The following is a 23,166-nucleotide window of genomic DNA, read 5'->3' on the forward strand; positions in this document are numbered from 1 at the left end:
AGATAAGCACTTGCTTCAGAAAAATAGCTTGTATATTTGTGCTTTCTGAGTCCACCTATGAAGCTATGACGAGAATATCATTGCTTAGCCCCCAGAGAAAAATTGAACTGCATTTGAATTATTCCCAACTGTTCTTTGATCTTAAAACTTAGTCATTCACTTAGATGTCAAGAAAGATTGCAATAAGCAGCTGGCAAAACAATCCTAATGGCAGAGATGGGATGTTGAGCACAACTTTGGCTGACATTTTCAGGATTTTGAAATGCTTCTTTGCAACTGTCACTTCCACAAGGATTTCAAGAAGATTAATAACGTAACAAAAAGGCCATCTTTCAAGTAACTGAACACAGTAACAGACACTTAAACACAGTAACAGGATTTTTCTGGCAAAACTGGAAAAGAGAAGAAATTAGTCTCTTTGTATGCCCATCTCTATTTTTATTTTGTTTTTTTCTTTAAAAATCTGCATTCTGTCATTTATCAATTATATCTCAGTAAGCTGGAAAAAATATGCATTCCTATACCATTATATCATGATAATAATAATATATATACACATATATGTATACATGCAGATACATACACAAGTATGCATGTATATATGTATAATATTTGGTAGGATTATTTTTTAATTGAAGTATAGTTGACATATATGTTACATTAATTTCAGGTGTACAACATTATGATTCAATATTTGTATACATTGAGAAATGATCACCACAATAAGTCTAATTAACATCTATCACTATACCTAGTTACAAAATTTTTTTTTTGTTGATGAGAACTTTAAGATTTACTCTCTTAGCAAGCTTCAAATATCCAGTATAGTATTATTAACTATAGTCACCATGCTACACATTACATCCTCATGACTTATTTATTTTACAACTGGAAGTTTGTACCTTTCGACCCTCTTCACCCGTTTTGCCCACCCCCAACTCTCCTCCCATCTGGCACCACTAATCTGTTCTCTGTATTTATGAGCTTGGTTTTTCTTTGGTTTAGATTCCACATATAAATGAGATCATATGGCATTTGTCTTTCTCTGTCTGACCTATTTTACTTAGTGTGATGCCCTCAAGGTCCATTCACGTTTTTGCAAATGGCATGATTTTATTGTTTTTTTATGGCTGAACAATATTCCAGTGTGTATGTGTGTGTGTGTGTGTGTGTGTGTGTGTCTACCTCATTTTCTCTGTCCATTCATCCCTCGACAAACACTTAGGTTGTTTCCATATCTTGGCTATTGTGAATAATGCTGCAATAAACATGGGGGTGCATTTGTCTTTTTGAGTTAGTGTTTTTGTTTTCTTTCTGTAACTACCCAGGAATAGATATTGCTGGATCATATGGCAGTTCTATTTTTAACTTTTTGAGGAACTTCCGTATTGCTTTCCATAGTGGCTGCATCAATTTACATTCCCACCATCCTGCACACAAGGATTCTCTTTTTTCCACATTCTTGCCAACACTTGTTATTTCTTGTCTTTTTGATACTGGCCATTCTAACAGGTGTAAGATGATATCTCATTGTGATTTTGATTTGTGTTTCCTTGATGATTAGCGATGTTGAGCATCTTTTTATTGTTGGCCATCTGTATGTCTTCTTTGGAAAAATGTCAATTCAGATCTTCTGCCAATTTTTTAATCAGATTGTTTCTTGTCTTTGAAATTGAGTTGTATACATTTTTTTACACATTTTGAATATTAACCCTTTATCAGATATATGATTTCCAAGTACTTTTTCCCACTTACTAGGTTGCTTTTTCATTTTGCTGATGATTTCCTTTGCTGTACAGAAGGTTTTGGTAGGATTATTTTGATGATAAATAATGTGATTAATGAGCTGGACTCATAAATTTGCTATAATAGACATTTAATAAATATTAGCCATTGTTACTATTGTATAATTATTTCTATAAATAATTAAGACATTCAAATATAAAAAGAAGACCAACTTCTGGTATAACAGTGTGGGGATGTCCACTGTCCCACTCCCTAGTGAGACTGGGGAAAACTATAAAAACCAATTACTTAAAGCCTCTGTAAAATGGTCCTAACAGCAAAAAGCAAGTAAAGAAACATCTACTCAAAAACATCTATGAAAATTCAGTAAGAAAGACAAGAGTCTGTGGTATTTGAATCAGAGTTGCTTTCTCTCAGTTCAGCAAGGCAAATACTCCATTCAAGACTGCTACAATCAAGAACACAAGGCTCCCATTACCCCCACCGCACCCTCCTCAGCACACAGGCAGAAGGCTTTCTTCTTGGGATGAGCAGGATGTCAGTATTTTCCATCCTGCCCAAGCTGAGGCTAAGTCCCAGGTGAATGTGGCTGAGAGGTGTGGGTTCCCCTCTGGGTATAAATCCTAAGCTCATTCAGATCAGTTAAGATGCATACACTAAACCCTAGAGCAACCACTGTAAGAATAACTAAAAAATATAGTGAAAAAAAATAAAGAAATTAAAATGCTACATTAGAAAATATTCACTTAGTGTATAGGGGAGGAAGACATTTCCTCTACCTGCTTTGGGTTCTTCTGGCTGGAAAATGAATTAAATTCACATGAGACAGAATAACAGGAGAAAATTAAACAAAGCTTTATAACATGTATACATGGGAGAGGCTCAGGCAACCTGAGCAACTCACTAAAATGGCTGAAGCCACCACCTTAAATATCATCTTCAGCTAAGACAAAGGAGGATGTTGGGGGTGGGGGGAGTCAGTTATAGGAGGTTACCAGACAAGTACAGTGAACAAGAGTAAGATTACTATGCAGATTTAAGTCCTTGCCTTCCGCATTGATGAGAATTTCTAGAGATAAGATCATCTCCCTTTCTTCCTGGTACAGAGAGGGAGACACCTTTACAGATGGAGATTTCCTTTGCAATGTAAATGTCTCTTAACAAAGGGTAAGTAAATTCTACTTTTCAGAGTTTCTTTCCTGTCTGCAGTTTTTAAAAGTAACCAGCCCCAAATAATCCTTATGCCAAAAAGACATATCTTGGGGTGGCCAATTCCAGTTCCCCACAGTGTAAACAAAAGCAATAAAGGAGAAACAGGGTCAAAAAAGACATAAGACGTATACAACACAAAAGGTAAAATTGCAGACATAAATCAAACTACCCTTGATTCTTGTTATTTATGGTAGTTATACTCTATGAAGTCACCACAAACATTGAATTAGTGACTACTCAATCTCTCTTCTAGGAGAAATAAAGTTAAGTTCCTGTGAACTTGTGGTCACAACATTTTCATCGAATGATCAATACATAACCATGTTTTCTATTTCTGTTTAAAGATCTGTGTTTAATATGCATTGTTGATTCATTAACAATGAACTCATGGTCAATGGCACTAAAACACATGCCTGAATGAAGCTTATCTAACACATAAATTTTCTGCCTAAGGCACATTGCAGCCTTCTTACGCTTAAGAGCACTAGACAGCAGTTCTGCACTATGCATGAGGGTCATTATAAATAGAGAAATCAACAAGGAAATGCACAGAAATGCAAACAGTGTGACACTAAACAGACCATGAAAGGCCACTTGTTTACAGTATGAAAGCTGAAACAGGAAGGCAATGTGAGAAGACATATGGACGATCAACAGGTACATGATGCTCAACATCAGGGAAATGCAAATCTAAACCACAATGAAATGTCACCTCACATCTGTTATAATGGCTACTCTCAAAAAAGACAAGAAATAACAAGTGTTGGCAAGGATGTGGAGAAAATGGAACCCTTGTGCACTGTTGGTGAGAATGTAAATTGATGCAACCACTATGGAAAACAATATGGAGGCTCCTCAAGAAATTAAAAATATAATTACCATGTGATCCAGCAATTCCATTTCCAAGTTTTTACCCTAAGAAAACAAAAACACTAACTTGAAAAGATATGTGCACCTCCATGTTCACTGCAGCATTATTTACAATAGCCAAGATATGCAAACAACCTATGTGTCCAACAATGGATGACTGGACAAAGAAGATATGATATATAAGCTATATATATGTATGTATGTGTATATATATATATACACACACACATACACACACACACACAGAAATATTATACAGCCATAAAAAAGAATGAAATCTTACCATTTGTGACAACATAGATGGACCTTGAGGATATCACACTAAGTTAAATAAGCCAGACAGAGAAAGACAAATACCATATTATCCCTCTTATATGTGGAATCTAAAAAAAAAATCAAGCTCATAGATACAGAGAAGAGATTAGTGGTTACTAGAGGCAGGGAATAGGCAAAATGGCTGAAGGGGGTCAAAAGTTACAAAATTCGGTGTGTGTTTTCTATAGATGTCAATTAGATCCAGTTGCTTGATGGTGCTGTTGAGTTCAACAATATCCCTACTGATTTTCTGCCTGGTGGACCTGTCAATTACCGATAGAGGAGTGTCATATGGTAATTCTATGTTTAAGGTTTTGAGGAACTGTCAACTGTTTTCTACAGTGGCTCCACCATTTTACATTTCCAACAACAATGTATAAGTATTTCAATTTTGCTAGAATCTCACCAATACTTGTTATTTTCCATATTTTTAAAGAATAATAGCCATCATAATGGGTGCAAATTGGTATCTCGTTGTTTTGATTTGATTTCTCTAATGGGTAGTGATGTTGAGCATCTGGGATTTCCTTTTGAGCTCGTGAAAATGTTCTAAAATTGAGTGTGGTGATAGTTGCATATATCTGTAAATATACTAAAAACAATTGAATTGTTTGCTTAAAATGATATGCTCAATAACAGCTCAATAAAGCTGCTGAATAATGAAAAAAATAGAAAAGAAACAAAGAAATACTTATTTCTCTGTGCATGATGGCACAAACACACAATGATATTAACGCGATTCTACACCTACTTCTAAAAGGAAAAGCAGTTGCCATTCACAATTGAAATATCTCAGGGAAAGGGGACCATGGCTTGGCTGGAGGTAAACCAACTCTTGAGAAGGCTGGAAGTGATGTTTTTGGTGGGGGAAAATATTCATTGATCCATGGAGAATAAAAGAAAGGAAGATGACAACAGCCAGGTAAAAGAAATTAATTTCCTTCTTCTTGATGAAGTAGGTGAGATTTTGGTGAACTGAAACCATAAGACTCTTAGAAGAAAATGTAGGCGTAAATCTTTGTGGTTTAAATTTGGCAATGGCAATGGATTTTTACATATGACACCAAAAGCACAAAAATAAAAATAAAATAGATAAACTGGATTTCTCCAAATTTAAAAACTTTTGTGCATTAAAGGACATTATCAAGCATATTCAAAAAACCCTATGAATAAGGGAGAAAATATTTGCAAATCATCTACCTGATATGGGTCTAGTATCTAGAATATATAAAGAACTTTTACAACTCAATGACAAAAAGACAAACAACCCAGTTACATCCACACAGGCCTTTGAGTTAGAAATAATTAGCCGTCCTTTGATGCAAAAGGCAGGAAAGGTTCAGAGAAGTCAGGTCACACGGGGGGCAAGAGGCTGCTGTTCTCAAGCCTCACTCTCCCAAACCTCTCGCTCAGGTAGGGACTGAGGGAAGCACGTAAATGCTGGCCATATTGGCTGTGAAGGGCTTCCTAGCCAGGGTGTGAGGTCCAGAAGGGCCCAGAAGGACTGGCTCTCAGATTGGAGACTGTGAGAAGAAAAAGCCAATTATGTCTACAGAGTATTTAGTAAACTCTTAGGCAAGTGACTTTCCTTCTTTGGGCCTTAGTTTCCATTTCTGTAAAATGGGAGTGAAGAAAAACAGGTTCAGGACTTCTACTGCCTTTTCTGGCTGAGCACTGATGGCAGCCAGAGAATGTGCCTCTATGTCCAAGCAGCCTTTTTGGGGTTGTGTGAGCAGGTGGCCCCAGAAGGCAGAAAGTCCCCAGTGGTTCCAGGGTGATTGGGTTAATGTCATTCGTCATCACCACTGTTTCCTTCCCACCTTTCCTGTGCAAGGAAACCCCAAATCCCGCCTACCTGGGGTCCTGTCACTCTGAGGGATGGCAGGGTCAGCTGGGCAGAGCCATGGCACCTGGAGCATACTAGTAACGGGGCCACCCAATTGTCTCCGCCAGGACCCAGCAGGAAGAGGTGAAGTGGGCTGTGCCCCGCCCCCTTCCCCAGTCTCAGAGCCCAGGGACCCGGCCATGGTTAGCCAAGCCCAAGACGGGGAGTGCTGGTGGTCTCCAGCAGAGACGTAGCAGGAACTCAAATCCTAGCTGTTATTACTGCTATATTATTAATATCATATGAATAAATAATACCTTAAAATAGAAGAGGAAAGCTTAATATTTTTCTGGGTATGATGGCACAAAAGCACAAGGATGCGAATGTTAGCACTATCACTAGCTCTAAAAAGAAAATCTGCTGCAGTGAACAACTGAAGCCTGCGCGGGAAGGAAAGTATGCAAAGAGAGTCAACCTGGCCCGTCTGTCTCCTGGCTACTAAAGGTGTGGTCCACAGAGTGGTGGCAGCAGCAGCAGCATCCGAGAGTGTGTTAGAAACTCAGAACCCAGGTCCCCACCCCAGAGCGACCGAGTCAGGATCTGCCTTTTAACAGGTGATTCCTTTGCACATTCACGAAAGCTCTGGGGCTCACACAGCTAAGTCAGCTAATTTCTCAGGAAGTCTAAGAGAGGCAGAAAGGAGGATGATTCCAAGCTCCCCTAAGAAGGACTAAGTGTTACACGGCTCTGTCAAAGGCTTCAGTCCCCAGGTGGGTATTTTCTTGAGGATTCACATGGTCAAAAATCGGTGGTTTGGTAGAAGGGTTTTGTCAAGAACATATTCCAACAGTAGATGTTATTTGAACATATTTCGATGTCAGTGTTTAGTGTTATTTACTTTTGTTTCATATAGTTCCAGTATTTGGGGGAAGGTCATAAAGTACCACAATGATCCGCATTTTGGCAAGATCTCCAGTGATCCACACGCACATTCACGTTCAAGAAGCATGGTGGACATGCAGCTAAGGTCACCAGAAATTGATGACCCAGGAAAATTCTTGGAGAAAAAAACCACAAAATTGCTATGATTATCTACATTTTGGTGGAAAGATCTTGCGGTCAACAACTGGTAGGCATATTGTTTTCCTGTCAAATAGAATACAAAAATAAGGACATTAATGTAATTGAATAACTCTGCACCAACATGGCTAATAAAAATACATTTTCTGTAATATTGGCATTTGCCATCACAGAAAGTGGTGTTTTTGCCCCAAATCTCTCATTTCTATGGCAATAGGGGAGGAAACCACAGGCTTTGCACTCTAAAGGCTAAGTTCTGTGTCTCAGTTCTGTTTTCTGCCCTACCTTGTACTTCTGTTTCCTAATTTAAATGAAACACTAATGTTCCCTCTTTCTAGCATACATGGCTGTGCTGAGTATCAATGACATAATGTTTGTAAAAATGTTTTGAGAAGTGTAATTGTTGGTAATTATTATTATTAGTTTTGGGGTTTTTTTTTGGTGAAGAAGATTGGCCCTGAGCTAACACATGTGGCAATATTCCCCTATTTTGTATGTGGGACTCTGCCACAGCATGGCTTGATGTGTGGTGTATAGGTGCACGCCTGGGATCCGAACTTCTCAACCCTGGGCCACCAAAGCAAAGCACACAAACTTCACCACCACACCATCAGGCCAGCCTTGGTAATTATTTTAAAAACTGCAGACCACTTCCTTTTCCTCTGTCCTAACGATGACTGGAGATCCCTTGAATTCATGATCTTCCCTTCCTACAGAGCTCTCTCCATATATACGTGTGTGCACATGAGGAGAGTAAGATGCTGAAGCTCAGTGTTATTACAGAGCTACAGCAACAGCATGCTATTGTTTATTCCCACTTCTTGAATCTTCGCATTGAGCTTTTCCATTCTACCACATGGTTGATAATGTTTCCCGAACACGACTATTTTCAGTTATAATCCTTTGCATTTTATTCTTGCTTCCAGATCACCACATCTCTGCCCCAATCTGGAGCACACACTGGGGACTATTTCATTTGTGGTGCCTTCCTGTGCAAGCCTGTGGATGGTTTCTTTTTCACACCACAAGGAGCTAATTTTGTCATTAACATTTCGGGAAACACACAGTGGCATTTTGACCGAAATACAAATTAGAGAACTCTGCTGTTCTTAGTTAATCTTTTCTCCCAAATTTGAAAAGAAATCACCATCAAATTACCCAAGTCACATTCATCCTTTTTAAACTCCCTCAGTTGTTGCCATTATTCTGCCAAACTCTCTATTTCTAGCCCTTTAGATAGAATTTATAGCCCCTTTTGGAGCAACAGTGGGGAGAAAACTGAACTCTGGTATATTTAGAGAGAAAATTCCAGAGGCACAAAGAGAACGGCTTCCCTGAGCATTTGGCACGGCCTTCTGCTTTGCCGGCTCCTGTAACCGTGGATGTGTGAATCCGCGTTGCACTGACACAGTTTCTGGATCATAGTCATCAATCAATACAAGTTGGTTAGTCAACTGACTGATGAAGAAGTCTTCATTTAACTGAAATTATAGATGAAGAGTATGCTCTCTATTTTTAAAAGCAAACATTTTATTGATTTTTTACTATGTGCCAAGCACTCTGGTAAGCGTAGGAAATGCATTACGTCATTCAGTTCTCTCTCTCCCCAACATCCCACGAGGCAGTGACCATTACTACAGCCAATTTACCAGAAATGGAACACATTGGAATATATTAAGGAGTAGTTAAGTTTTCACACTTAGTGTTAACTCCATTAAGTATTAATTAACTTAGTCTTAATTAATTAATGGAATACATTGGAACATATGTTTTATTTTATTAGGCAAACCTTCCCAGCATAAAATTAACCAGAAATTATTGAGCATTTACCGTGTGCCAGGCCTATGATGTGATTTACATAATTATTTCATTTAATTCTAATAATTGTCTTATGTGGGAGATATATTGTTAATATCTCCATGATATTTCATTTAATTCTAATAATTGTCTTATGTGGGAGATATATTGTTAATATCTCCTTTCATGGATGAGAAAGTTGACACTAACAATGTTTAAGGGACAAGCCTAAGATTAGAGAGACAGTGGCGGAAGTTGAATTTACCATCAGGATAATGCTTAGTCCGTGTGAGTGATGCTTCAAATCAACCGGCAAAAAGTCACCCTCTATTCACCAGCCTCTCCTGGAACATCTTTAAATTTGCTTTCTTTTCTGCATGAAGAAAGAGCCATGGGATTATTACTAGATTTGTGTCCTTTGTGGCCTGTAGGACAGTGGAGCAAATGTCTTCTTGGGAAAATTATTCTAAATATAACTTTGCATCTTGTTTTATTTTTCATTTAACATTACACTGTAAATGTTTTCTTATATTTTTGTGAACTTTCAATAAGTATAATTTTCAATGATTGACTTAATTTTTTTATCAAGTGGATGTATCTTAATTTAATTATCCATTTCCTTATTATTGACCATTTATTCTTTCCTTTTTGCTTATTTTTCATGATGCTGTAATAAGCCCCTCTTTACACACAATGGCCTATACCTGATTTATGTATAATGCATAAGGAAAGTATCTGGAAGTGCATTCTGGGGTTTGGACATTTTAAGTCTCTTCATGCAACTGCCAAATTGCTTTCTAAAAGTTCTGTACCAATTTATCTCCCCCCCCCCCCCATTGGGTGCATTGTATCCTTGTATCAGGTATAGAATTAAAATAAAAGAAACCTTTGCTAATTTTATGGATGACAAACTCCATCACATTATTATAATTTCTATTTGTTTGCTTAATTGTGAGGTGAAATAATTTATCCAGCATTTAAGAGCCACTGAATCTCCTTATTTGACAATTTTCAGTCCCTGCTTTCTGTCCAAGTGAGCTTTTATTGCTTTTCTGTATTCCTTACTTACTAGGGAATTCAAAATTTTGCCATATTTCTTGTAAATATTTTTCCAGTTGTCGCCTCTACCTGGAGTGGAAACAGAAGGGATGATGCTGCCGAAATCAAGGGAGAAGAAAAGTCCTTCAACAAAGGAGGAGTGACAGCAATTTCTAATGCTACCATGAGACCCACCAAGATAAGGTCTGGCAAGTATCCTTTTCTTTCCCCACACACTGTAATGAATCGTTAACAAAGCTTATATTTTGCTATAGGCCAGGTGGGAAAATATTCCTATTGTTTATTAAAAAGAAAGAGGCGTATAACTAAAAAACTAGTCTATCTGGGAGTGGCTAACACATCTGTAAGAGTGTCACATATTCAACAGCACGTTGGCAAGAAACAATAGTCCCTGTCTACCCCACCAACTTACAGAAGAGGAAACTGAGGTTCCAGAGAAACATGCAGACTCTGGTCCATAGAATATAGACTTTAACCAGGTTTCCAGAGTTCAAGTCTCTGTGAATATAGCATGCTCACTTTCTTACTCAAAACAATTCAAGTGAAAACATTTTCTGATTAAAATAAGAACAGTGACAATAATATTGAACTGGTGTATTAGTCAGGGTTCTTCAGAGAAACAGCACTAATAGAAGCTAGAACGTGTGTGTGTGTGTGTGTGTGTGTGTACACACACACATATGTATATATGGTTCATTTCAAGGAATTGCTCACAACATGGAGGAGGATTTGCAGACCAAAGCTTGCAGGTGGGCTGGCTGGCAGGAGATTCAGGGAAGAGTTGTGGCCCAAGTCCAAAGGCTCCTGTCTGCTGGTAGAATTCAATCTTCGTTCTGTTAAACCTTCAGCTGATTGCATGAGGGCCACTCACATTATGGAGGGTAAAGCAGTTGTCTCAAAGTCCACCAATTTCAATGTTAATCTCCTCCAAAAAGCACCTTCACAGAAAGATTCAGAATAAAAAAGCTGGGTACTATGGTCCAGCCAATTTAACACAAAAGAAAAAGTTACTCATCACACCCGGTAAGAAAGCTAATCAGAATTTAACTAAAAGAAATTTTTTTGAGATTTTGTTTTCAGAGGAATATATCTCATTGAGACTTCTTACAACAGCCTTTTCTGTCCTTGTTCTCACTCCAGTTTTGTTTTTTCTTAGTCAATGTCGTTCTCCCTACTTTCCGATCTTGATTGTAACCGAACTAGAAGGTGTCGACTGACTATGTAGAAGGGAGAGGATGCTGTTTGCACCGAGTTCTTAGGAACTTATTTTCTGTAAAGATGTAGTGATGTTACTGTTCTGTATTCCCCTGGGGCTTTGGTACCTTTTCATTTTGAGTTCAGCAGCCGCAGTGAGGTTAAGATGAGGGATGTGAGATGGAAATTTTCTGGTTCAGATACAATTATACTTTTTTCAGTGGCTTATTTTTTTATTTTAGTAAATACTCATTTAGCAGCCTCAGGTGGTAGAACTAGTGATTACAACTTTGCCTCAAACAAAGGGGGAGACAAATACTGTAATTATATAAAGAACAAATAAAATCACCTAATTAAATAGAGAGAGAAAATCTGCAATAATTACCGAGGTATAGGCCTGTTAACAATGCACAGTAAAAGGACCCGTAATTTTAAGAAATACACCAATGCGTGATTTGGCAAGAGGTAAATGTAATAAACAAGTGCATTTATACTTAAAAAATACAAGCTTCATCTATAATAAATTAACCTCAAAAGACTCCTCGGGTGTCAGATTGCAGACTTTCCTATCTATATTTCTCCAGAGAATTGAAAAAAAAAATTAAATTATTTGTTCTAGCTGAAAAGAACATTAATACTTAATTGTGGAAACTTAAATACTTCTTTGTTCATACCCAAACTCCAGGAAGCCTCTGTGATTACTGCCAGCCCGTGATAGCTAATTATGTGCAAATGCTCAGCTCTTAGACATTTCATTCGTTCCATTTTCTTTGGCACATGGTTGACATATGACTTGCCCTGAATGCTCAAGTTATTTCCCACGAGGGCTGACTCCGCCTGCCCAAGAAGACTCTAAGTCTATCAGAAACGGATCTTGTGCCTTGCATCTTTACTGTCTCTTCCCATTCCTACACCATTTACTTAAAGCAGTGATCATTCAGTGTGTACGTGTGTGTGTTCGTGTAAGTATCATACTCTGCCCTTTCCAGGAAAGATTGAAGGGTTTCACACCAGAGTATTACTGGAAGCATTTCAGAGCTTGCCCTAGGCATTATATAATGTAACTAACCAGCCTAGACTTTTACCATATAAGATTAGGTTGTCACAAAATCTTGATAAAGACATGACAACTATCAATATCCCTTAGTCAAATAAAACTCTACGTTAATAGCTCAGATTACGTTCCAAATTTCCTATACCTTTTCTTCTTCATCTCCTTAAAGTGTTAGAGAGAATTTCCATTAAGAATCCTCACCTTTCACATTCCCCACAGCACAGATAGTCTGGGGTTTCCATTTGTCCTCCTCACTCCTACCCACTCCTGCTCAGTGGATAGCCTTAGCTCCGACTTTACTGAATTCACACAATTTCCTCTATTTTTTTTATTTTCCGCCTCAGAGTCTTCCTGCATCTTCACTCTTCATTGTTTTGGCTTGATTTCAGCGTTTGTTTTTCCCACATCTTGCTCTTCAATGGTCTCTTCTATCATCAATTTATCCCTCTTCGTACATAGACTTAGGTCACTCTCAGCCTAAAATCCATTCTAGAACATCAGATAATGTTTCCTTCTCTTCTTTCTAGAGTGGCTGGAAGTATCCTATTATGTTTCCTGCACTTTTTCAGCTCTCTCCATTTTGGTGTATGTCCCATAATTTTTTTTCTAAAATTTCCCTCTCAACAGCTTTCAGCAATTTCTAAACTAATCAAACTAATAACGAAATCAGGTGATTAGTTTTCAGTCCCTGGCCTCTTTGAGTTCTCTGCAACATATTAGGCTATTTTGAACATTCCCCACCTGGAATTTATTCTTTTGTTGGTTTCCCTAAAATATAACCTCCTGGAATTTTTCTTGTTCTATCCTCACCTTCTCCGTCTCTTTCACTAGCTCTTCACTCCATTTTGCAGTCTAGTGGGAAGAGCGCTGGTTTGGCAGGACAACTGAACTCCAATCCTAGTCCTTTCATAACTCTTTTCTTCAAATAGAGATTGCTTAATCTCTGCAGTTCTCAGCTTTATAGCTACGACAAAGATGGTAGTCCACATCACCAGATCTAAACTGTGCTCTACAGAATCTTAAGAATTCCTTTCAGATTTCCCAGCCATCACTATGATTCCCATCCTTGTTCCAACCACAACAGCTACATTGTAATCTCTTTTATGTGTTAGGCACCCACAATAGATTTCCATTACTAGGGAAAGATGAATCTGGAAAAGCAAGTAATTTGGACAAGTGAGTCCAAAGTACTATTTAGCCTAGATGAGTTGACAGAAACCATTTCCAAAGATCAGGTTTGATGAGGGAAAATACGTCGTGAAATGGGATAAAAGGGATGTCACATGCCATCTTATGGTATGCTATTCAATACGTTAGATCGTATTCTCCACCACAACTGAGGTGCAGGGGTGGGAGGTGGAAGTGGCATCTGGACTAGGAAAAACACTTTCCTGTTGAAGTCTTAGCATTCATCTCTAAGATCATCTTTGGTTCTAAATGCAAAAGTTCAGTATTTATTTTCCGGAGCTGATGTGAGAATTATTTAAGGTAGTATATATATAATTTTTTGGTGAGGAAGATTTGCCCTGAGCTAACATCTGTTGCCAATCTTCCTCTGTTTTCGCTTGAGGGAGACTAGCCCTGAGATCACATCTGTGCCAATCTTCCTCTATTTTGTGTGTGGGACACCTGCCACAGAGTGACTGATGAGTGGAGTAGGTCCATGCTCAGGATATGAACCGGCAAACCCAGGCCACCGAAGTGGAGCACACGGAACTTTAACCACTTGGCCACAGAGCCGGCACCTAAGAAAATATTTTTAAAGTATTTAGCACAGTACATGGCACACAGAACAATTAATACATTTGTTTGTTTTCAGTACTTTCTCTGTGACATGAAGTGAGGAAAAGCCAACATGCATTTGCCCCGGTTTAGGTGCCTAGCCACATACTATTCACTATATTAACAGTCTGATTTCTGTGGACTCATTTTGCAAAATCAAGACACAGCAAAGTGATTCAGTAAGCAGGAAGGGGCGCTGGGGGAGGCAATTAAAATTATCTAGCTATGAAGACTGTTCACCCATGTTCCAAAGAGTGAAAAGGAAAAAAAAGGCACTGCTTGGTTCCATCAGAGCACCTACCCACTGAAATTTGGGGAGACCAGAGGTTGTTTTCTGAAAGCAGGGCATCCAACCTTTGGAAGCCTGTTCACAAAGTTTCTATCTGGAAAGTAGCAAAAATCTCACTTCCCCACTCTAGAGGCACACTTCCTTCCTGCAGTGAAATTCTCTGTTGTTTATCACATCATGCTGGCTGGGATGACAGCACTTGTGATTGCCCCTGTATTTATTTCCCCTGCAAATTGCTGCCAGGACACCCCCGTTCTGTGCACCCAATCATTATTTTGTCACATCACAAATAGCAGCCTAGCTGAGTCCACTTAAAAGCCAACGAATCAAAAGAAAAAGAGGAACACACACACACACACACACACAAGCACACATGCACACGCACACCAGGAACAAAGCCCAAATCCCAAGCCAAGCATTAAATGTCCCTGAAATTTCTGCAGCGGGCTTGATGTTCATTTTGTGTAGGGAAAAGGAGCCATAGTCTGCAATGCAGTATTGGCTGCTTTCCTGGTTTGCTTTGCTTAGTCTTAAAGGCATTTATACGCTTGCTGTGCCTTTAAGTGTGAACGGCAACAGGAGGGCAGCTGTGCCCGTTAGCACCTTCCTCAGGCACTAAGCTTAAACCAGCAGCCTCGTTGCAAAAGATGCCAAGTACATTACTTCTCCCTCTGCTGAATTCTATGATGATCATTAGTGTGGGACATGCCACCCTTTAAAGTCCTTAAGCTTATCAAGCACTTTCACCTATAATATGCTACCTTGTCCTCATATCCATCCTGTAAGATAGGGTGGGATTATGCCCTTTCTTTCAGATGAAAATGCAGTGACTCAGAAAAGTGAAGTGTCTTGTCCCCAATCACAAAGTTAAGAAAAATGGAGCTGGAACTCAAAACCAAGGATCCTATTTCTGAATCTGAAACTTCCCTTGCTGAAGCTCTCATGTCTTCTCTAAGGGCCTCTGCAAATAAACTGGCTTCTGCCAAATGGTGACACGGTACTGAGACCACTTGTAGCCATTTCTCCTCAACAGCCAAGACCCTCATGCCACCATGCAGACTTTTCCATGCTGACTCTCTCTCCCCATCCGACACTCTTCCCTTTGTGTTTCATTTCCTGGAGTGATGGATGAGTCCTTGTGCAGCTCTGCACTTCTAATGAGTGAGGGGATGGACACATGACTCACAGTGGCTGTTGTGGACTGAATTCCCCCCACTCAATTTCATATGTTGAAACCCTAATGCCCAATCTGATGGTATTTGAAGATGGGGCCTTGGGGAGCTAATGACATTTAGATGATGTTGTAAGAGTAGGACTTTCATGATGAGATTAGTGCCCTTATAAGTGGAGACACAAGAGAGTACCCTCCACCCCCCACTATGTGGGGACATAGCGAGAAGGTGGCCTTCTCCAAGCCTAGAAGAGAGCTCTCACCAGAACTAGACCACGCTGGGACCCTGGTCTCGGACTCTCTGACTCCAGAACTGTGAACAGTAAATTCCTGTTGTTTAAGCCAACCAGGCCATGGTATTTTGTTTGGCAGCCTATGTTGACTAACACGGTGGCTTAATGCATTGCTTAACCTGGTATATACATTTCTTTTGTAATAGGAGCTAACTCAGAGGTGCACATGCTTTAACGTGCAGTAACAGGCATTGGAGGCACCATGGTGGAGCACACAATCTACTGAACTGTAAGGCTGATCTCATCACATTGGGGACCTTTCCTTGGCTCATGTCCTAAGTTAACACTTTGAGGCGAGGATGCTCCCAGCTGCTGCCTTTCTTCTGCCCCCCCACCTTCCCTATCACAACAGCAGCTCCCAAAGAATTGGAGACTGGTCCACAGGGGCCTGGAAACTAGTCAAGGAGTCTTGGTCCTGGTTCAGCATTTTTCAGCCTTGTGAATGTAGGGAGTTATTTTCTCCCTGGGCTTCGGTTTCTTCATGAATAAAGTAAGAAAATTAAACTACATCAATTTCTAAGCCTTTTTCTCTTTTTAAAGTAGACTATTGTCTTCAAATGTAATATAATCTGGGTCGTAAATACATAAAACAGACAAATACGGTGCTCTTTTCCCCTTTCTAATAGAGTGACTTTCTAAGAGGGGAGTGAGGTGACTATAAAGGAGAAGGCAGCAGATATGGGAATGAGAGAGATTTTCTTCTTTGTGCATCCATTTAGCAAACATTTGTTTGTTAGGCTCCTTTTATATGGTATGGTCATGGATGCAGAGATACTGGAAGACCCTGTTCATGCTCTCTGGGTCTGTAGGAGTCAAGACATATAAATCAATAACTAAAACACAAGGTAGAAATGATAAAGGATCTAGCTGTGCTACAGCTCAAGTGCTGAGACTGTCCAGCAGTGAGAGATGAGAGAGAGACAGCTAAGGAGACAGAGAGAGAGAGGAGAGGTGGTAAAGGTAGTAACTGCTCTGAACCCTAAATAATTAGAAGGCATACAATTTCCTGCTTAGGGTCATTTCTGAACAATGAATTATATTGTGCAAGAGATTAGGGAAGGAGGCAGTGTGTTTAGTTCCAATGAGACTGTGTCTCCGAAGATCATTTCAGCCCGCCTGCAATGTCTCTCCTTGTTTTTACTCAAACAGATTCTCAAATGGCCTTTCTCCCCGTATTACCCAGTTTGGCCATCTCTATTGATCAAATTTATCAAGCAGTAGCTGATCTTTCAGACAGAGACCTCCTTGGTTTCATTACACCTTGAGAAAATTCTCCCTTCATGGAGCCAGACCTGTAAGTGGAATTTTACAGCACAAGAATCTGATAGTATTTTAATTAATTCAGCTAAGCCTTCCTATTACACCCAGGAGCAGGAGTTTGCAGGTTAATTTAGTTTCCTTAATTATAATGATGAGGCCAGGTAAAAATTCTGAGCCAGTACCAAGTTAGTAGCCCACATGCTTAATCACCTGGGGTTGCTGTATATTTGGTGCTCTCTGCTTAGTGAACTCCAGACTTGTCAATGGCACCTCTGGATGCAATGCTTATTCTATACAAAGTTGTTTGCTATTTCCAGACCTGGGGGAAGTTTAACTCATAAGACTGGAATGCTTTCAGTTCCAGAGAGACTCTAGACCTGTGCTGTGGTCCCAAGGCATTCTTAGTCTCAGGAAATTTTGGAAACCCCTGATTAAAGGGAGAAAAATGCAACAAATGCAACAATTTAAATAGTCATCATTTGCTTATTAAATTGCCTCTTCTTGGGACCTCTGCTGTACTTGAGAGAGATGGGGCAGTGTAGGACAGTTTCTCAGCCTCAGCACTATTGACACTTTGGACCAGCTAATTCTTTGCTTTGGGAGACTGTCCTGAACATCGTAGGATGTTTAGCAGCATCCCTGCCCTCTACCCACTAGTTGCCAGCAGCATCCTCCCAGCACTGTGGCAGCAAAAAATGTCTCCAAAGATTGCCAAATGTTGCCTGGGGCACAAAGTTGCTCCTGGCCAAGAACCACTAGTTAATTATAAGGATTAAGTGTAGGAGTCTGCGGTTAGACTGATTTACCCCAGGCCCCTCCACCTAGGGGCTGTGACCTTGGGCACTTGACTTAAACTCTGAATTTCTATATTTGCAGAAAGGGAGAAGTGCACCCACTGCTTAGCATTTTTGGGAGAGCCAAATAAATTAACATGTGACACATTCTAAGAATTGTGCCTGGTGCATAGTTAGCACTCGATAAATATAAATGCTTATTCATGTAATTAGTAACTTCCAGATGATCTACATTGTACAGATTTATCTATGCAAAGACAAGAATAACTAACCATGAAAAACAGGGCCAAGAGATGCCATCCTAGAGTCTGTAGCTGCTTGATGTCCTAGTCTGGTAAAGGGAATGCTCCAGCTGGAGCCATAGATACAGGTGCAAATTCCGTTTCTGTTGCCTTGATTTGTCTATGCACAACCCTCTCTTTGTCCCTCAGTATTCTTTAAAGAAGGACATCACCTGTCCCACAGGGCTATAGTATAAGGATCAGAACCATCTAGTACAAGACTGCAAAACAAACCATATTCCACCTGCCCCTGCCTGCTTTCCCACCTTCCCATCCTGCTTTCCTTTCTTCCTTTTTCCTTTCCTTCCTTCTTCTTCCCATGTCTGAATATCAAAAGCTTTATTTTTATGGGTTCTTTTTCTCAAAGAGCAGTGATTTCCAACCATCTGTGAGCTTGTTAAGACCCAGCTACCTAGGTCCACCTCCAGAGTTCCTGATTCAGAAGGTCTCGGGGTAGAACCCAAGAATTTGTATTTCTAATAAATTCCCACATAATCCAGATGCTGCTGCTGATAATGGGGACCACTCTTTGAGAATAAATGTCATAGTATTTGCTGCTATGCTCTAGAACAGTGGTTCTTAATCTTAAGCAGCCATCACAATCCCCTAAAAGGGCTTTGAAAGACACATTGCTGGGCCCCATCCCGAGTTTCTGATTTAGTGAGCCCATCCATGGAGAACCACTGCTCTAGAAGGGTTCTCAACTGGAGCTGCATGTTAGAATCACCTGACGGGGCCTTTAAAAATAAGTTCTGAGTCCCAAGTCCCAACTAAGACCAGTTAAGTCAGGATCTCGCCATAGTTTGTAAGGCTTCTCAGGTGATTCCAACATGTATCCAAGGTTGTGATGTCATTCAAAAGCAGGTACAGAGATTTACAAAATCTTGGAGGGCAGAGGGGAACTTGAGGATTTTGGACTCAATATGTCTGATCCTAAACAGAAAAGGCAATTCAGAGCTTTGGGTATTGATGTGATGAGCATATACTTGGTCCTGTCTACCTTGGATGGTGATATATGATAAAGACTCACAGGGCCTGGGAGCTCTGAGGGACTTTGAGAAGTAGTGTCCAGGTAGGAAAGGTGGAAAATTCATGACTGTCTGAGGCTAAAGTCAGGAGATTAAGATATCAGATAAATGCATGACCATTCAGGACATTTTAAAAAACAATAAACACATTTTCCAAAGCATCCTTCTACTTTGATGGTTAGACAGTCTTGGTATTCTCCATCCTTTCTCCCGATTCCAGTTGGGAGAACCAGAGGGACCTGACTCTGGCTGACAATCCTGACTATTTAATGATGGTGCCCATTGTTCTCAGAGAGAAAAGTTAATTCTTTCATTTTTCTAAAAGATTTTTGGAAATGCCTTGCTCTTCTCTCCTCTAGCGTTACTTGGACTAGTTAATCAGATACAGAAGCCGGAGGTATGCTGAGCGCTCCTGAATTATACGATAATAGATTCTAGGAATTTGGGTGGGAGGAGGACTGAGGAAGCAACTAATATTGGGATGGAGGAAGAAGAGCCTGAGGCTAGACCTAGGCATGTCATCTGAGCACACTGCTTGAGCTTTGAGGTCACAGATGAGTTTCGAGTCTTAAGGAGATTAGGGGCTACTTGGTAAAGACAGAGAAAGATGGTGGTTTGGAACTGTGTCTGGCCCTCATGGACCTATCATGTGGCTGTGATCAGCTGATGCTGTGTTGGTGGTACCCACTGCCAGGAATTTACCTGGCATCTTCCTGGAAAGAAGACAACATTGCTTCATTGAAATTGATAGAAGGTTCTCCCTTCACCTGTAATTATAGAACTTTACTTAGTCTCTCTCTTTTTTTCTGGTTTTTTTTTTTTTTTTTGGTGAAGAAGATTTGCCCTCAGCTAACATCTGTTGCCAATTTTCCTCTTTTTTTTTTCTCCCCAAAGCCCCAGTACATAGTTGTAGGTCATTCTGGATCTTCCATGTGGGATGCTGCCACAGCATGGCTTGATGAGTGGTATGTAGGTCCATGCCCAGGACCTTAACTTCTGAACCTTGGGCTGCCTAAGCAGAGTGTGCGAACTTAACCACTTGGCCACAGGGCCAGCCTCCTACTTAGTCTCTTTAAAAGTAATCTGGCTTGGGTCAGTCTGGTGGCGTAGTGGTTCAGTTTGTGCAGTCTGCTTTGGCGGCCCGGGTTCGCAGGCTCGGATCCTAGGTGTGGACCCAGCACTGCTCGTCAAGCCATGCTGTGGTGGCGTCCCACATAAAATGGAGGATGTTAGCTCAACAACAATCTTCCTCAAGCAAAAAGAGGAAGATTGGCAACAGATGTTAGCTCAGGGCCCATCTCCTTCACACACACACACACACACACACACACACACACACAAAGTAACCTGCCCTGTCAGTTTTCAAATACTGCCATCTCTTAAGGAATGTGGGAAAAGTCCCTATAAAACGTAGGAGTATATAAGTTGAACTTCTCAGTGTCACATTCAGAACTCTTCCCCTTACTCCCACCAGCTTCCAGAATGGATCTCCAGACACTTCATGTCTCTCTTATGCCATTTTGGGTTCCCCAGAATTGGGTACACCAGTAATTCTTCACAACTTCTTTCCCTCTCATTTCTTGGGCATTAATCCTGTTATACCTCTATCTGGCCATCAATGACCTCACCTGACCACTCAGGTTTTCTTAGCAGGTTCTACTGCGATTTGGCTGGCTGTTGGCAGAGGTGGTATTCCATTCCCTCCTCCCCTGCTCCTGGCACCACTCAGGTGAGTCTATTTGCCTGATGGCTAAGGGGAGCAGCCTTGATTTTTGTGCATCTAGTTCAACTATATTTCTTGCTAAGGTTATATAGCCTTTTAATTTCTTGCAGCAAGAATGTGGTGAGGAACCAAAGAATAAAGATGTCAATGAGAATTTTTCTCATGTCCTAAAGGCAATTTTTTTTTTTCCCCTGCATTGCATCCAAGTAAAGTTAGCGGTGCTCAGCAGTGACAGAGTTTTGTTTTTTGAGGAAGATTAGCCTTGAGTACCATCCACCACCAATCCTCCTCTTTTTGCTGAGGAAGACTGGCCCTGAGCTAACATCTGTGCCCATCTTCCCCTACTTTATATGTGGGATGCCTGCCACAGCATGGCTTGACAAGCGGTGCATACTGGCGAACCCTGGGCCACCGAAGTGAAATGTGTAAACTTAATCGCTGTGCCACCAGGCCGGCCCCTCAGCAGTGATAGATTTTGAAAGCAGGATGATTTTCCTATTTAGAAGTAGGAGAGCAAGCGTCAACCTAGCTCTAATCCCCTCTTTCCACAGGAACAAGGACAGAGAGACAAGAATGCACGAATCAAACTTGTTCTTAACAAGTATAAAGTGACTTCAAGTCCTGCCGTAATTTAAAGTGCAGATTTTTAGGGATGTCTTCCCAAAGGACCAGTTTTGAATTCCATGATTATTGAAGTAAAAATGAGGTGGACATTATGAAAAAGTAAAATAATGATTGCAGTATGTGGTAATATGTTAAAGGGGTCTGGTTGTGCAGTGGTTTTCAAGCAGGGTTCCTCAGAGCCCTGATGTAACCAGAGATGCCTCAGGGTGGGTGGGGGAGAGTTGATGGAAGGTGGGGGTCAACATTCTATCACTTCGTCCCCGCAGCACTTCAACAGAGCCACTCTGCTTTCTTCATCTTCATGTGTGGGATAATTTAGAGAGACTTATATACTTTATATGACTTTATCCTGCAGATTTGTACATTTATTTATAATTAGATTATTTGTGATCATTTCTATGAAAGGTTCTGCATTAGCTGTAACCCTGAGCAGTAGGATGGACACATCTTTGTGGCTGTAACCTAGTTAAAGTAGGTCTGGCCTGACCGAGATGCTGACTCCAAGAGAGGAGAATGTGGTATGGTGAGGGAGGACGTGGACTGTCAGTGAGCTAGAGAGGGGGCCACATACCTCCCCGTGGCTGGGTAGGTGGATCTCTTCACGCTCCGTGGATTGGCCAGCTCCAGTTGGAGTTTGAAATGTTTAGCTTCCCGATACTTCATCCTAATATTTTCCCCAAGAGCTCATATTTCAGAAACCTTTAAATTAGTTTACAATGAAACATATTGAATTCAATCTTCTTGTTTTTATGGATACAAAAACCTATGCCCCAGGGAGGATAAATGACTTGCCCGGGGTCACAAAACTACAGGCGAGATGAAGATTTCCTAATTCCTTATCCTGGGCTCTTTCCCCTACAACAGGGATGAAAACTATCTTTAGAAGCGGAGGAGTTCTTATTTCTAACGTACTTTTACATAGAAGCCCTGTACACACAACGTAAAATAGCAGCGCTGCTTTAGATGAAGCCAAGTTGGAGAGGGGGCTCTTAATCCTCCCTACTTCATCCCTGCCTTTTCTCTCTCCTGCCTCCAGCTGCAATCCTGGGGTTCCCCGTGGATCACAATCGGAAAATGACTGTTGCGGGCATGGTATTAGCAGCTGGAATCCAAAGGCCTCTGGATCTTCCTTCTTGCCATGCCTATTGCTTATGTAAGTAACAGTGGCAGGACTAAATGTACTAGACCTTCCACCATAAGACCCATCAACGCCAAAATATTAAAAATACTTTTTTTCTTTTAATTTGTATTAAGCACAATTAAAACAATATGAAATTTACCGGTAGCTTAATGGCCTATCAGGTGAATATTTTATTGCTTTAAATAATTTTGAATTAATTGTATACTACATACTTTAAGTCCACATGGTATCTTTTACAATATTGTCACACTTGTCCAAACATTCCTCTACAGAAAGAGCGTAAAATCTAATTAAATATTATGTGAAGTAAAAACATGATTGAGTCTCTGCTCTATAATTAAGTGAAAGACGATCATGTGTAATATGACTTTGATTTTTATGGAAATACTTAAACCACAATTACTCTATCAGGTTTACCTAAAAGGCGCCCCTTCTTCTAACATGCTCCTTCTCCCGCTCTACCCCATGGGAGTAATACCCGTCAGTTGCATAGCACACTCAAGTTTATTAAAGCACCTTAAAATATATCATTAATGTAATACCAACAGTAGGCAAAACATGCATTATTATTCCTTTTTAACAAATAAGAAACATTTATGTTTATAGAATTTAAAAGACTTGCTAAGGA

The 23,166-nt window shown here is 40.2% G+C and overlaps 1 long non-coding RNA gene across 2 annotated transcripts in view; it reads left to right on the forward strand.

Annotated features, from left to right (window-relative positions):
• LOC139045496 (uncharacterized) overlaps positions 1-23,166 on the forward strand; it is a 41,757-nt gene that overhangs the window by 17,639 nt on the left and 952 nt on the right. For both annotated transcript variants that reach the window (XR_011503904.1, XR_011503903.1), the window contains 4 exons: positions 6,882-7,097; positions 9,961-10,087; positions 20,704-20,779; positions 22,434-22,550. This is a non-coding gene — a long non-coding RNA (uncharacterized lncRNA). The remainder of the gene's footprint in view (positions 1-6,881; positions 7,098-9,960; positions 10,088-20,703; positions 20,780-22,433; positions 22,551-23,166) is intronic.

The sequence above is a fragment of the Equus asinus genome, chromosome 6 (genome assembly GCF_041296235.1).
Source record: "Equus asinus isolate D_3611 breed Donkey chromosome 6, EquAss-T2T_v2, whole genome shotgun sequence".
Lineage (NCBI taxonomy): Eukaryota > Metazoa > Chordata > Mammalia > Perissodactyla > Equidae > Equus > Equus asinus.